An 18,365-nucleotide genomic window follows, 5' to 3' on the forward strand; every position below is an offset into this window, starting at 1 on the left:
GGGCTAAAATTTGGCAGCGATGGTGAGTCAATTGGACTTGCCATGAGCAACAAATTTTTCTTAATTAACTAAGTTTACAGTCTCAGAATATATACATATATATATAAGTGCAGAACATGAGATAAAATATAATGCACATGCACTGAGTACAGAACGTACAGAACATATCAAGAAATCACAAAATGTATACGCAATGAGTACAAATCATATTAACAAATGACATAAAGTGCTCACGCACTGTAGTACAGAACATATCAGGCAATGACAAAATGTATGCGCAATGAGTACAAAACATATTAACAAATGACATAAAGTGCACACGCACTGTAGTACAGAACATATCAGGCAAAGACAAAATATATACGCAATGAGTACAAAACATATTAACAAATGACAAAGTGCACACGCACTGTAGTACAGAACATATCAAGAAATCACAAAATGTATACGCAATGCGTACAAATAATATTAGCAAATGACATAAAGTGCATACGCACTGTAGTATTTTTTTATCATTTTACAAGAACTAGGATAGGAAAGGGAAGGATTGCATCATGGTTATAGCACAGTAGGTTGCACGTAGCCGCACTGAAAGTCCATATCTGTCACAGAAGCACAACACCAAGTGAGACAATCTAAAGTTGTCTTCCCTGAAGTATTAATCAGTGTAGCCAAGACACTGAAATGTCGTATTAATATTCGATGTTATCATTTTGGTAGTACATTAGGTACACCAAACAGTGGGACCATAATAACATCTCCATCGCTCAAGGTGGTGGACAGCATGTCGTGTCAACACCACACTCTTTCACCAACGTAGAATTAGTGCAGAAACCAAATATAGTGCTCCATGATCATAAGGATAGACAGGACAAACGTATATTGCAGTAATTTCTGGTAATTAGGTCAGAAGCTGAAGAACATTAAGTCTTATGCCAGTCATCATTGAGAATTACACTAGTCTATCAACTGATTTGAGTAATTGGTGGCACTCATCGCCTAGTTACTGAACATTTCTGTACTATGTATGAAGTATTACAGAATAACGTTCATAAGTCATCTGATTATAGTGAACATTGGCACTCATTGGCCAGTTACAAACCATCAGTAGTCATCCTACAAAACAAGAGCTAAAGAGTGTAGCATCAAGCTACTAGTATTCATATATATAGCATGTAAGTGACGTAATACAAATATAAGAAACAGTGGCATTTATTGGCCAGTTACTAAACATATAGCAAGTATTGAATATTACAAAACATTTTTCATCCTTCAAGTGACATACGACATATTTAAAATAATTATTGGCACTCATTGGCCAGTTACAAATCATCAGAAGTCATCATTTAAACGGGAGCTAATGAGTGTAGAGCATGTATGCATTATTACAAAATATCATTCACTATTACTCAGAACTCATCATTCAAGTGACATATGACATATTTAAAATGTAACACACTGTAACTATTACTCAAGGTCTGTGATTAGAAAACATCGTTCAGTATTACTCAAAACTCTCTTAAACTGGTAGCATTATTTGGGACTGGTAATATATTTTTTTTGTGCTTGCAATGCATTGCGTTGGGATTGATAATTAATTGCTGGGGGATAACAATATTTGCTTTTGACTTATTGCTGCAAATGAGGATAGGTAACGTCATTTGTCATGAGTCAGCTGTAGCAAGGTTATGAAACAAGTAGCGTATATGTGATCACATTCATGAATGACACACACAAGTGGGTAAAAAAATGCAAGTACTAGAACAGGTTTAATAATTAACTGCTTATAGCACATTAATTTCATGAATAGCTTCTCCTGGAAAAAAATACAAAATGGATTATTAAGCTGAAAGAAGAAACGCATATTATGCTGAAAAGTAGTGAACTTCGAATTAACAGGTAATGAAATGTGTCTTCAATATATATGTTCTCTAGCTGTCCTTTCCAAAACCTTCAGTCGTTATACCATGCGACATAAGACATACTGTCAAAACAAACTGCAACAAATACTTAAATAACTACATAGCATTTCTTAACTAACAGTAAATATATAAACTTCATCATTATCCTCATCTGCAAAGAAAAACTTAAAAGTGGTGCGTTTAGTGGCCATATGAAATTTAGCACTATCATCACCTGTAAACAAAAACTTCATTGTTCATATCACCATAACTTCATTATTATCATCACCTGCAAAGAAAAACTTCATTATTCATATTACCATATTCTTCATCACTATTCATCACCATTCATTATCATCTGCAAAAAGACACTTCATTATTCATTATTCATATTACCATTTACTTCATACAACTATTCATAGTATAGAGTTCCTTATTTCTAGCATATTTCATCACTAAAACTAAGATGTGTAGTTCTGGCTGACACCCTGCATCAATCGCCTCGTATTCTGAAAGAAAAAATTAGTTAAGACCGCTATCATACGATGTGTATAGCGTATTCTTGTTAATGCTTGTTAATTCTGATCCATTTACTCTTCGTGACGAGGTAATGCATCTTCTTTCGTTCATTCAGAAGGTGAAATTCCCATTTCATAGTAATCCATTGTGGTTTGTTTAATTTATTTCTTTTACACGTTATTGCTCTCTGAAAACGATGAACAATGATTAATATCTTGCATTTAAATCATATACCCATTAAATAAAAACTGGTTTCTAGTGATATAATTGAGCATACAGCATAGCATGACGGAAAACGTAATATGTCAAAAACATAGACAGTGTGTAGGTGCAAAAATGTACACAGAGTATCACAATATAGCAGCAAAAAATGTAAAATAGTCACGATGTTGAGATATCATAAGGCAAAATGTCAAAGTCAACTGGTGTTTGTTATATCTTAAAGATTTCATAGTGCATACAAACAAAACAGGAAACCAATCATACATACATGAAGAATGGAAAATGTGCACGGTCTGATGTGTAACAACGAGAAATGCCTTTCTTTGTTCAGCTTGTATGTTGTGTAGTTGATAGAGGCGAGAGTTGAAGACTTTAATGGAGAAAGAATTTGATAAAATTAATATGTCACTAGATAGAATTGCATAATTGGTTATAAAATATGTAAGCTTATCTGGAAAAATGTAGACGGTCTGATGTGTAACGACAAGAAAAGCGACCTGCTAACCTTACCTTGCCGGGCACTTGCCAAGAAAAAATACGATAATCATCAGTAATTGTTAATATAAATATAATTGCCTAAGTGGTCATAAAATATGTAAGTTTATCTGGAAAAATGTGCACGGTCTGATGTGTAACGACAAGGAAAGCGACCTGCTAACCTTACCTTGCCGGGCACTTGCCAAGAAAAAATACGATAATCATCAGTAAGTGTTCATATAAATATAATTGCATAAGTAGTCATAAAATATGTAAGTTTATCTGGAAAAATGTGCACGGTCTGATGTGAAACGACAAGAAAAGCCACCTGCTAACCTTACCTTGCCGGGCGCTTGCCAAGAAAAAATACGATAATCATCAGTAAGTAGTCACATAAATATAATTGCATCATTGGTCATATAAAAATCAGGAAATGGCATTACAGTGTGAGAAATCATAAAGTATATTCATTTAATAAGGGGTTTAATATTGGAGACACGGTGATTGCCTTTACTTTTTCTGGTTCTCAAAGTTTCGACGTGTACTACATTGGGGTGAGGAATGCTGCGAATTCGATATGGACCTGCGTATAGAAGCTCAAATTTACTACATCTACTCTTTCCTCTGTTAGATAAATAATGTGTGCGTACTAATATCTACCGTCCAATGTGAAAGTCACGGCGTGTACAAAACTGTTTTTGCTGTCTTCTCCGGCGCTCTGCGGCACGTTTGATGTTGTTCAGCGCAATGTCAATTATTTCATGGTGTCGTAGTCGACGAGATGTAGGAAAGGTTACTAATTCTTTAATTTTTTTAGGTGGTTCAACATTTTTCAGTATAACAGTCGGAGATAGCATAGTAGATTCATTTGGTATGGAATTAATTACATCCTGGAATGAGAGTATGTGTGTGTCCCAATCAATATGTTTTTTATGGCAGTATATTCTACACAGTTTACCAATTTCTTTCATTAGTCGTTCACAAGGGTTCGAAGAAGCATGATACCTGGATATATAGATCGGAGAAATGTTTCTAGCTCGTAACATACATGTCCATATAGCAGATCGAAACTGTGATCCATTGTCGGAAATTACTTCCAATACATGCCCTAAATGAAATAAAAAATGTTTTACAAATGCTTTCGAAATACTTTTAGCAGTAACTTTGCGTAACGGAATGAAGGTAACAAATTCCGAAGTGAGTTCAACAGCGACGAAGATGTAGTAAAAACCTCTATTAATTCTGGGAATCGGACCAAAAATATCTACAGCGGCTATGTGTCTCAATTTAACGGGTACAATGGGATGTAATGGAGGAATATGTGAAGTCGTATCTGACTTAGCTTTCTGGCAGATTTTACATGACGCTAAAACTCGTCGAATACGTTTTTCCATGTTGGTAAGGTAACAGTTCTGTCTCAGTATAAGAAAACATTTTCTGGCTCCATAATGTGCGTAACTTAAATGAGTGTACCAAATTAATTTGTTAACAAGCTCGTCAGGAATACATAATAACCAATTATTGCTGTCAGGGTGAGAGCGGCGAAACAGAATATTGTTCCGTACAGTGTAATGGTTTCTAATGGTAACATTCTTCCTATCTTGCGTCTATGTTACGTGATGCGGAAATGACCTCTGTACGATTAATTGTTTGTTCTTCTGCAGATAAAGAGTGCTGAAATTCTAAAGCCAGTTGTACATTTTCATCCTTTAACATTAAATAGGAATTCTGAAAGTCAATAATTGCGTCGTGTTGCACCAGAAAATTCGTATCTAAAATAACGTCTGTTGTCAATAAGGCAACAATCCAAAAATTTGAGTGAAATGTATGACCTGCAATACGAAATGATAAATGTGTCTGTAATTTTACATCTACTCCTTTACCAGATACTGCTCCTTTTATTTTAGTTTTGCCTAATGGTAACGTAGGATAGGTATTCTCTTTATTACATTCGTTGAAAGTTTCCTCATTTATAACTGACATAGGTGATCCAGAAGCTATTACTGCTGAAAATTTGGATGATCCAATCTTTACTTCAATGACAGGGTGTGAAATGGTTTTTTGAATAACTGGTCTTTCCTGCAAAAGAGTGTCTCGGATGTCGTCAAAAGTAATAACATTTTCGTGAACAAGATTCTGCGTGTCAAAAGCATTGCTTGCGTTACTAGAAGATGCAACCTGTACTGTATCTACTCAAATTCTATCTGACGTGCTATTATTTTCGGGAGGATGCTGTGGCATTTCCACTATTTGTACTGTTCTGTTATTTCGTCCTGACGTATTACGTTCGGCATGATATCTACTGTCTGGTTCATTCATGATAATTTACTGTTGCGGATGATTTCGTTGTTGGGAAGACCGACTGTTATTAAACGTACGCTGAAAATTGTGCTCATTACTTTTACGTCTGTCATAATAGTCATTTCTATACGGTGCATTACGATATGAGCTGCAATAGTGTGTTTTCTGTACGTACTGATTTCCTTGTTGGAGCTGACGCTATACGCGTAGGCGGCGAAACATTAAAGCTTGGTTGACCTTGTACATTACATTGTTGGTTAGGTATGCTAACCGGCTGGCTTTGATGCTGTTGCGGTGAAAAGCGTCTATTGTTACCAAAATGTGGTTCCTGTTGATGATAATTTTGGCGATACTGATAATTAAGATTTTGTCTGTTATTAAAATTCTGGTGGTTGTCGTTTCAAGAGCGTCTATTACCTTTGCTATTGAAATAGCGTGGCTGATCGTAATTACTGTATGTTGGTTGTCCTTGGTTATTATATGAAAAGCTTTTGTTTATGAAGGAATAATCTGATTGCTGAACTTCCTAAAGCTGTAACAGATCTCTAAATGCCGAAATATTTTCTTTCTGATGACCTATTAAAAGTGATACTCTTAATGATTGTGGTAATTTAGAAATACATAATTGAATAAGTGCAGATTCACTGTATGGCTCACTTAAGTATTGGTTTTGTTGGACCATGTGTTCAAAAAATTGCGTGACACTGGGAAAATTTGAGTTCTCATAATTCGGTAAACTAATTAATTGATCCTTGATTCCGCGCTGTGTCGTCTTCGACCAATACGCTGACAGAAAAGCATTCTGAAATTATTCTACCGAATAGCATTGTCTCGCGATCGGTCTCATACAAATCGCCGATCCACCTTCCAAAAAACTGCAAATAAATTCAAGTTTGTGTGTTACGGGCCAAGTCGGTGGAAAAGCAAAGCTAAATTGTTGTATCCAATCCAAGGGGTGAATCTGTGTTCTGTCATTTTTAAATACTTAAAATTTTCTCACGGATAGAAAATGCTTTAATCAAAATTATCTTCTCTGTATGTCTGAACAGGCTCAGGATTGTATGAGAATCTATTTGTCTGTGACTGTTCGGAATCTAACTCACGTATTCTCTGTAAATTACCTAAATGATACTGGCTGTGTGAGTTTGACAAATGTTCGCAAAGTGGCGTATGCTCTGACGTGTTAGTGACTGAAACATTTTTCATCTCTGTCACTTCTTGCTATAAAGTTGACAATTTTCTACGTAATGTATTATTGGACGAATCTATCTCACTGATCGTCTGCTGTAAATTTTGAAATTCGGGTGTTTGATTAAACAAAACAGGTGACATATCGTCTGATTTGGTGTCATTATTACTTTCGATAACATCAACACGACTGGCCAATTCATCATATTTTTCAGTCAGTGCTTTTACCTGATCATCGTTTTTATTATCACAAGCATTAATTTGTTTTTGTATTTTATGTGTGGTTTCGTTCAATTTTTTAACGTCTGCTTTGATGGCATCGGGATCCTTATTAGTTCCAAATTTTCAAGTCTGTTGGTCATTGTCTGAAAGTCTAATGTGTGTGTGTGTCTGTTTTTGTTATAAGATCGGAGATTTCATCATGCAATTCGGTGTTCAACTGTTTGATAGTATTAATTTCGTCCGATACTGTATCAATATTGTTGTCTACGTATGATTTTGCTTTCGTAAACAATTTACGTTTATCTTCCTGTCTCTGTGCAGTAATTGTTTCCATGACTTGTCGCTTTACTTTATTCTGTTCCTGTATAAATTTACGGTAACGCGTTTCACTGTTTTGTAGGTTGTGATTAAAACGTTCGCCAATTTGGCTCTTCTGTTGGTCAAATTTCGCGTCTACTTTGGCATCCAGTGTGCGCGAAAGTTTTGCTGACATTAATTTAAACTCGTCGCGTGACTGTGTTGCGTTTTCAGAGCATTGTTTAGCGACTGCACTAATTTCATCTTTAAGTAATTTCGTTGTAGCTGCTTGCGTATTATTTAATTCTTGAGCCACAGATCTAATTTCTTCACTACTATTCCTAGCACAAACCTTAATCTCCTCACGTAATTGTTCTTTAGTATCATGACATTGCACGGCAACGGCTGCAATCTGTTCATTAATCTGTTTAAAGTTCTCATTAATTGGTTCGATCGACCTGTCTTGTTTTTCATTCAACTGTTTGGAATTGTTGTCTAGTTTCTCATTTAGTTGTTTGAGATTTTCATTATTTTCATGAAGTTGTTGTTTGAGATTTTCATTATTTTGTTTGTTTGATTCATGAAGTTGTAGCAATAATGCCATAACTTGATCCATGCCAATATTACCTACTCTATTCTCTGTGCTGTTTAATGGCGTACCTGCAATTGTCACGTTTTGTGTAACCATTCGGTCATTTTCTGATTCTTGAAAAGGTTCGCCAATTGGATGTGCACTACACTACACCGGAATCAAATAAATCTGACGTATTCTGATTACACTGTTCATTTTCGTTAGAAAAATTTGTCTGTTCGTTACGTAAATTTTGCAAACCGGGTGTGTCAAACTGGGCAGCGTTCATTGTAATGGAACGTGCCGCGTCATCAATTGTCGTTAAATTAACAGATGACACAATTGAATTTGTTTGTTCCTCATTAGGATCAAAATCAATATTAGTGATCGGTACGTACTGATTATCTGTAATTAGTGGATTATCACTATTACACTGAGTGTCGCAAGTATTATCGGTCAAATTATTCGAGTCCGCTATTTCACTCATTGCACATCGACATTTACTGTTAACAGTTTTTCGCGGCATTTTCTCACAAATCGAAATTAAGCACAAAAATGAATCAAAGGCAAAGCAAAAATGGAACAAACACAATTACCACAAAGAGCAATAAATTGCCGATGATCTGTGAAAGAAAGAGTGACAAATTAGTAAATGCGTTGCGCCAGATGCAAACTACATTTAAGTAAATAAGAGCAGATATATGACTACTTCTCAGAGATTCACAAACAAATACGATCCTGGCCGGTTGTCGCCAAGTGTAACCTCCCCACAAAATAGTATAAATAATAATAATAATAAATATTAGTATGAATAATGAATGAGATTCTAATTTAGTGTAACCTCAGAACAAAACTGGTTCCCATTTAATGTATCCACAAAATTCTTTTCTCATTTAATATAAGCTCGAAACAGAAAAATTCCTAAACCTCGTAATAAAAAATAAATTCAGTAATCTGGTAAAATTTGGACGACAGCAGTGCTGCGTCGTGGCCCTGTAAGATCATTCTGAATAAAAAGCAAAAATTCTTACCTCAATAAAAACGGTGAATATATCTGCTCTTACGTAACATTTTTCCGGCACAGCTCCGTGCAGTGCTGGCCTATACATTTGTGATTTTTAAAAGGAAGCAACTGATTTTTTTTAAATGAATGCTTTTTTTAAAAAATTACTTTATATTACAAAAATTATTATTAGGACATTTTTTAAAACATTTGGATGACAGTTCACATACATTACTAGATATGCGCGACGCTGCTTCTTTACCTTATGCAATAATACTCAGGCTCCGGACTCCCGACCAGAGCAGACTGCAGACAAGCGCAGACAACCTCAGACTAGCGACTAGCAACAACTAACTGCTACAGTTACACAGTTCGTACTGCAGTCAACACTGTTCACTGGTCAGCGATTCTTATATCGCAGGCAGCGCATACCTCTTACAATGTCAGTTGGTAATTTAAATGTGTATATTTGTTAATAAAATTCAAATCCTTAAACACTGGCAGTAATGTACGAGTTTGAACATTATAGTAAAATTTACAAGCCACCGGCCACTTTAGAAACATCTTACCTTGTTTAGGTAGATGGTCAACAATTTAGCTACTGTGCAAGACTATAAAGAGAAGGCATCTTAAATGTGATGTCTACAGACAAAGCTGCAGAAAACAAGTAAGAAACTCTTATGGCAGTTAAAAACTGAGGATCGTTCACACTGCATTTAAATTTCTCGTTTTCTTTCCTTTCTTTCGCACTAACTAATTGGCCTCTAAAGGCATCGTGTCACCGAGACTTGCCTAATCCCTTAAGCGAGGAACGAGATAAGGAATGTTAGTTGGTAAGTTGGTACCAACATCTCTCGAAGTACTATACATTCACGTTCTCCACTACAGAGGACGTATGACAGACAGTGTATGTATGCGGTAGACAAGCAGCCATTGGAGTTAATGGGGATTACAGAGCCAAAAGAGAAGATATTTGATTGCTCCGTTTGATAACAACAATAGCTGATTCATTTGAGTTACAGTAAGGAAACATATTAGCTCATACATTATCTTACTTAGTCTTATGATTTTATGTCACATATTAAAACAAATAATTGCTTTGTGATCAGTGTGCGCCTGAAACGTACCCCAGTTACATGACTGAAGCTACACATGCGACTGTTAAACGATGTAAATGGCGGCCGAGATGGAAGACAAGAAGATTTACGACACATAAGGGGTGAAGTGGAAGGAGCGAAAGGTCAAAACAAACTGAAACAAATGGGTCGTTGAGAGGGAGGCAGTGAAGACGTGGCGTAAAATTGGCGTAGCGTCCCAGATTTATGGACAGGATAAACGGGACGTATAGAACACTTTTATGATCGCGGGAGTGCATTAAGGATGATAAAGTGGTCTAGAGAAGGAACCGCGATTTCCAGTGTCGTATATGGCCGCCTGGCAGTCGAAACAGTTTTATTTTAATTCAGAAAGGAAAGAAAGACGTCCTTGTGGTGGAAGTTCGGTATTATTCGATCGCTTTTACTGTATGATTCAGTGATATCGTTGTGGCGATCTGCTTACGATTGAATAATTTTAGAAATTTTGGAGAAATGCTGTTCTGTGTGTCGATAAACCGAGGTTACTCACCAAGTTCTCTGACTTTCCACAATGGAGTGTAGGAAACAAGCCAAGTATCAGAGCATTCCAGAGAAATAAGGCTTTCTTTGATTCTATAATTATTTCTCCCCCGCTCCATTATCAAATTCTGGTGCTGGTTTTCAACGGAACGTTCCAACAGCAAACTGTGGAAATTGCGGTTTTGTGGACTTACATACACAACTAAGTATATATACTCAGCAAGCCCGCATACTGTTCATCATCACCATTCGTGACAGTGGCTAGACTGGATTGGGTAAAAAAATTGGTCTGAGTAAAACTTGGGACACTGTAACTGCGCTGATGACCGTGCAGTGGAGCTCCCCAAAAACCAAACATCATCATCATCATCATCATCATCATCATCATCCAACACAGTGTGCGTGGTGGAGGGTACCCTATGCCACTACTAATCGTTTCCTTTCGTATTCCACTCGCAGACAGAGCGATGTTTAAACGACTGTCTATATGCCTCAGTACGAGCCCTAATTTATGTTGGTGGGAGAAGGATCATTCCGCGGACAACTTCAAATATTGATTCCCTAAATTTCATCAATAGTGTTCGTCGAAGCGAACGTCGCCTTCTCTCCAGAGATTCCCATTTTTAGTCCCCGAAGCACCCCCGCAACGCTTGCGTGTTGTTGGAACCCACCGGTAAGAAATCTTGCAGCCCGCTTCTGAAGCGCTTCGAGCCATTCTTTAGTCCGACCTGGTGAGGTCTAACAGCATTCAAGAATAGGTCGCACTAACTTCCTACTTGTGACCTTCTTCATAGATGAATCACAATTTCCTACCATTCTCCCAACGAACCAAAGTTGGCCACTCGCTTTTCCTACCCCATTTCTTTCTGAAAACATAACGGTTTTGGATAGTTACAAAAAATCGTTGCATAAAAAAGCAGGCTCTCTCCTAACTGTACATCTTGAAAACAAAACCAGTGAAAATCTTTATATCTCATGGCGATGATAATCAGTTTTTAGTAGTGAGTATGCTCTACCCGTGCACGGATGATTTCTTCCACTCTGCAAGGCATGCTCTGGATGAGACCATCAAGTTTACCTTGGAGCATGAGATTCTACTACTTTATGGCGGGTTCTGTGAAGTCTTGAAGATTGTTATCTGGATTCGGGCGCTGTGTAATGGCTACCTTCAATAGGACCGAAGCATGCTCAATTGCATTCATGGCTGGGAACTGTACTGGCTAATGCACTCAGTAGTTGTTGCACCTTTGAAGAGACCGAGACACTGCTAGAGTACGGTGCGACCTTGGATTCTCATCGACTAGCCTGAAGTTGTCACCGACTTCACGTCTGTGGGCCTTACAAACATTTGTAGGACCACTTGGAGGTATCGAGGGCTAGTCAAATTGCCATAGATGGGAATTAGGGAGGCCCACCGTCCCATCAGTATTACCGCCCAGAACATTACACTGCCACTTGAAAACTGATGGACTTCATGAATGTATCGATGGATCTAGTGTCAACTAGAGCTTCTCCAGACCCTGACGCATGTCGTTTCCGGTCGCCAACTAATCCTGGTCTTCTCAACAAACATGATATCACTCTATTCTGCAATGGTCCAATGTTGATGGGCAAGAGCCCAGGTCCATCGATTGCATCGGTTCCATTGGTTCAGAGCAAAACTTCTCATGGATCTTCTAGAACGAAGACCACCTTGATGCAACCTTCTTCGCACTGTTTGTCTGAGATACGAATCCCTGTTGCTCGGGAGAAGTCATTTTCAATATTTCTGGCCGTTGACGTTGGGCACCTGCGAGCCAACTCTTGGAGGAAACGATACTGCATTGGTGTTGTCAAACGACGATGAGTTGTCATACAAGGATGACCACTGTGAGGTGTGTCGTTCACGTTGTCCTTCTATCTGTACTTTCTGCACACCTTAGACACATCACTTTGAGATCCACATAAACGATCGGCAACATCTTGCTGTGTATGACACGCTGAAAGTAAAGGCACTATCTTGACTCCATGAGTGTTGGATACCTCTACGTGGCATGTAACTGCAGTGCTGCTACAAACTGAGTGAAGCTGTTGTTGATACTGGACTGCTCGCGGTGTACCGCTGTGGTAGCGGTATGTCTACATGACTGGGAAACGGCCACAAAGCATGCCCGTAATAAGCACCGTCCAGTACATGGACTGTAACTGGATAATGCATAAAGTGCCTGGATCACTGAGACCTCTTGTATCGTGGACTACATTTTACGATAGTATTCCATATTGCTGTTGAACAGAATATGTAGAAAATAATAGAGGTCCTATCACACTTCACTGTGGCTATCCTCACTATATCTTTGTTTCTGACGAACACTCACCGTCGAGGGTAACATATTGTGTCCTGTTACTTAAGAATTCTTCGAGCCTCGCACATACCTGGGAACCTCCTCCATATGCTCGTACATTCGTTAACATTCTGTTGTGGGGCACCGTGTCAAATACTTTTCTGGAATCTTGGAATGTAGAATCTGCCTGTTGCCGTTCATCCATAGCTCGCAGTATATCATGTGAGGAAAGGGAAGCTGAGTTTCACACGAGCGATGATTTCTAAAACCGTACTAGTTTGTGGACACAAGCTTCTCGATCTCCAGAAAATTTATTATGCAGGACCTGAGAATATGTTCAAGAATTCTGCAGCAAAGCGATGTTAAGGATACTGGTCTGTAATTTTGCCTGTCCGTTCTTTTATCCTTCTTATATACAGGAGTCACCTGCTCTTTTTCCAGTCGCTTTTAGGTTTGCGGCAGGCCGGAATGGCCGTGCGGTTCTAGGCGCTACAGTCTGGAACCGAGCGACCGCTACGGTCACAGGTTCGAATCGTGCTTCAGACATGGATGTGTGTGATAGTGTGATATCCTTAGGTTAGTTAGGTTTAATTAGTTCTAAGTTCTAGGCGACTGATGACCTCAGAAGTTAAGCCGCATAGTGTTCAGAGACATTTGAACCATTTTTTTTTTTTTTTTTAGGTTTGCGCAGGGTGAAAGAGTCGCGATAAATGCAAGCTACGTAAAGAGACCAGTCCTTTAGAGTACTCTCTGTAAAATCGAACTGACATTCCATCCGGACCTGGCGACTTATCTGTTTTCAATTCTTTTAGTTTCAAACTTCTTAATTAAACGATTTTTACTTAAACTGAAATAACTGGTACGATGAATCTCCTTTATTTAATTCTGAAAGTGCCGAGTGAAATTGAACGTACTGTCTCTTTGCTAGTCTTTATCATTTCAACACTGACCTACAGAATTTGTCCTGACAAACACAACTCAGTCCGCAGCTCGTGGTCGTGCGGTAGCGTTATCGCTTCCCACGCCCGGGTTCCCGGGTTCGATTCCCGGCGGGGTCAGGGATTTTCTCTGCCTCGTGATGACTGGGTGTTGTGTGCTGTCCTTAGGTTAGTTAGGTTTAAGTAGTTCTAAGTTCTAGGTAACTGATGACCATAGATGTTAAGTCCCATAGTGCTCAGAGCCATTTGAACCATTTGAAACACAACTCAAAATTTTCCTATTCATTAATTACTCACAATATTCAACGGTAACGCGATCTGACTGCTTTAAAATTAACTCAGAAGAACGTCCCTGAATTAGAAGAAATCCTAACAATAACCCATACATATCATAAATCACTTACCTCACAGAAAATCTTCAGGACACGTCCTATAGCGACGCAAGTGCCAATACTGCGAGCTAAATTAGAGATTGCATGTGGTTAGCAAAGGAAAGATTTTGTTGCAGAGCAAACAATGTCTTTATCAGATGTAAACTTAATCAAGTGACAACCAGTTCAAAAAATTCTATTATCATCACTAATAAATCTCAATGACGGATACACATTCAGACCGTCCTCTTGAGCTAATACTCCAAAACTCCATCACTGCTAATTATTAAACTCTAACCTTCAGCACTGCTAATTATTAAACTCTAAACTCCATCACTGCTGACTACTCACTCCCAACTTCCATCATTGCTGCTGTTCAACAACCATCATCGCTGACTTAACATCCAAGAGGGAGTCCCACCAGCCACAGAGTCTCTTACAACGTGCACACAGCGCTGTCAGAGTTATTAATGCAGAGCGCTACATAGCGCTGCCAACATACAAACACATAAACAGCCTACTTACTAGTTGTTTCTCTACTCCAGGGATGCTTATTGCTGTGTTATCCATACGGGCTGTGTGTGATGGTCAAACAACGATATGTCTGTACGATTCTCCTGCGTCAACAGTTTCTTAAACGTTGAATTTAAAACTTCGACTTCCGTTTTGCTATATGCAACTACCACACCAGACTTACAAGTGAATGACTGGATGGAAGCCTTAGACCCGATTAGCGATTTAAATGGGATCAGAATTTTCTCGGTTTTTCGGGCAGATATTTTGCTGAACTTTGGCGGTGGTAGTTGTTCTATGCTTCGCGCTTAGATCTTTTCACAGACGCTCGAATCTCTATTATCCTTTGCCTGTCATTTTCATTTTGTCTTTTGAACCGAAAGTGTAACAGCCTTTGCTTCCTCAGCAGTTTCAGAAATTCGTGCTTAAAATACGGTGGATCTTTTGCGTCCTTAATCCACTTACTAGGCACATGCTTGTCGAGACCACAATTTACAACCACAATTTAAACTTTTCTGTAATTCCTCTACGTCCATCGTGCTGGAACTAAATGAATGCATTTCATTGTCTAAGCGAGACGCTAACAAATGGTTAGCTAGTCTTTCTAGAAGAAAGATTACCTGATGTATAAACTTCCGTTACCATAGTTGCTGTAATGACATCATGGTCCCTAATCCCCGTTTCTATACTGCGAATGTCGGTTAGGTCCGACCTATTTGTAGCTAAAAGGTCTAAGATCTTTTCAATGCGAGAGGACTATCGAGCTAGATGCTCAAGACAGTTTTCAGAAAACGTGTTCAAAAGTATTTCGCACGATTGTTTATCTGTACACCCCGCAATGAATCAATAGACATCCTAGTCTGCACTTGGTAGATTCAAGTCACCTCCAATTAGTATTGCAAGATCTGGGTATCCACGAGCTACCGACAGTAGACTTTCCTTGAATGACTCTAGAACTTTCACAGCGGTATCGAGTGGCCGGTAAAAACATGCAGAAATTAACTTGGTTTCATCTAGATCTTTATACACGACAAAATAATTTCAGTGTCATACTAATTTTCCGCGTTAATAGAGAAAATATTTGTGTCAACTACCATGGCGTCTAACCTGTTCCTCCGACTGACGTTTCACAACTGTTAAATATCACAGAGCTTTTTACTTCGGATTTTAGCCAGCTCTCGATCCCAGGGGTTAATGTGAGCATGAGAATTTTCGGCAGTTTATTCGGGAACTTTGTTACAAATACTTCGACAATTTACTGATAAAGTTTTGAGTGTCGAAATGTCTGTACTCTGAACGCGGTCCATCACTCAGATGTGGTTGCGGGACTGCGGCTGACCAGTGATTCATAGATGAAGGGTACCTGTTCCTCGCATAGGAGTCTGAAGATGGCGCTAATGAAACGTCAAAACCGGTTGCTTAAGAAATAAAAAAAATGGAAGAAATGCTGCTATTGGTGTCCTTTTTCTACCTGTGAGGAATCTGACGTTAGGCCACGATGTAATGATTTGAGCAAAATAGTCAGTGCAAAGCGTCTGTCTCTGAAGGGCTAATGACAATATGAGTCGAACACTTACATCATTAACGTACTGTGATAATATCTTTGCAGTATCACCGAAACAGTCGGCGTTGGTGAAAAACTGCAAGTGTAATCTTGGTTTTCGCCCTTTACTCATCGCCACTGCTTGTAAGCTGGCTTAACATCATGCTTTGAAATTGTGGAGCATTTATTGACACTTTTTCAAATGATATTGCATTTACAAAGACGGAAATAGGTTTGGAGGAAAAACCGTACTTGGTAAACCGACATTACTGTTGGTCGTCTTTTCATTGCAGCCTTTTTTACTGTAGTAAAATTTTCTTAGTTCAGAAAAATTCAGTACCACAGCTGTTCTCTTTACAATACGAATGGAATTATTTTTGTCGAATATTCTGTTGGTCCATGAGGGCCTTAATATGATTCGCCTGAAACTACACATGAAATGCCTGTTGTTATGGCGAAGAAACGATACTCTCTGTAATTATAATTACCAAATGAGTTTATCATTCATGTATTAGAGCCATGCTAGGTGTTATCAGGCATAAAGACGAAATCAGAAATAGAATTCTCGGTCACGTTTTACTATAAAATGTAGTTTCCAACATCGAACAAGGTGTCCTATCGACGGAAGCAGAAACTTCTTATCACGATTACTGCCAAATTTTCTGAATGATAAGGGAAAAGAATTCGAGGACGAGTGGGTTAATGGAGAGAATGACATCAGTGTAGATTTCTGGTGATCACTTAGCACCTAATAATAGTTATGTTGGTTACAATTAAATATTTTACTAATTAACCAGCCGCTCTGATATACGAGTAATTCCAACCACTTTGCACTCAGTTACTACATACAATCGTTTTTTTTTATAAATATGTACATATATTTTACCAATAAACAGTACTGTTCTTTGATTCTCGTTGAACCAACTCTGTTCACCCTTAATGTTCTAGCAAATGTTTCCGAAATTTATGTGACTTAAACTTCCTGTTACGCAGATATCCTAAAGTTTTTGTTAAGTTGTAAGCAGTATGCTGAAACTGTCTGTTAATGAATTTCTCGCTAACAATCTGAAAAACTCTCTCATTTTTTAATTCCGATTACAAATTTTGATCTAGAATCAGCGTTGCTACATACTAAAGAAAGCCAATTTATTTACGCAGATTACATACTAGGAATGTTATTTTTATTAATCTGAATTGCATCTCACTGTAAATATATTGCAAAAAATAATGATTCAGAAAAATGCTCAAAATGAATAACTGCTACCTGATTTACAAAAACGCGTCTGCAGAATTTACATGAAATTTCACAAATAAAAACTGTTTTTAATATTTTGTCAAAAATGTTCATTTAGGCCCTACAACAAATTCCTACTTGCAACGGATAACTTGATTCAGCTCTTACTGCACAGAGAGAATGATGAACTGGAATAAATTATTGCTCAGCAGCTTGCCTCCTTGTCCTTATTTCTTTTATGTTGCTGTTTTAGCAAAATACTTTCTGATACGCTTTTAAAAATTATTGATCATTGTCCACGCAAAAGTGCAAGACGTGAGAATCCAAATTTTACAAAACATTTTTCTTGGAACAGTATGGATATGCTTCATGAAACCTTTATAAATGACAAAAGTAAGTACGTTGAAATTTCAGTCTTTCAGTTATACAAAAGTAAACTAAAACCAAGCTGGGCAATCAGCACTGATTTTCTCCGCATTATCATACACCATAATTTCTGCTTCGACAAAATAGTTCTATTACAGAACTTGTTTTGTTGGATTCTTGACGCAGTGCTGTTTAACTAATCTAAATGGGGAAAGGATAATTAGAATACTGTACACATCATTGATAGTTCTCCCTAATTAACACCACATAAATGTTATTGGACACAATGAAATTTTTACACAACAATAATTCTTGAACTCGTGCTTGCAGCTAACAAACTTGAAATAAGTTACCTTCCTATGAAGTGCTATCTCCTTCTACTATCATCTTAGAAACCATGATTTATCTATAGGTTAGACATCATAGAACATCTCAAACAGAAATATCTTTCCGGCACATCTGCTATCCAAGCCGTCCATTCCACTATGACGCAACACCCTTTCTACAACACCCTCTCTACAACTGCACAAGGCTGATAGTTCGACTTCACTCTTACCTACTTGATTGCCTGCGTTCGGGTCAATAATGCAACCCCTGGAGACCAGAGACTGTGCATCGCTCATGTGTTCAGAGTGCAAAGATGTCTGAAGTGAAAACACTCCGAATAAACTTCATTTTATTAACATTCAAAAATGCAGCAAGTGATACCATGAAAAACAAGCTATGATTCACTACCATTTCATTTAATGTATAAATCTTTTC

Source organism: Schistocerca nitens, chromosome 6 (genome assembly GCF_023898315.1).
Source record: "Schistocerca nitens isolate TAMUIC-IGC-003100 chromosome 6, iqSchNite1.1, whole genome shotgun sequence".
Taxonomy (NCBI): Eukaryota; Metazoa; Arthropoda; class Insecta; order Orthoptera; family Acrididae; genus Schistocerca; species Schistocerca nitens.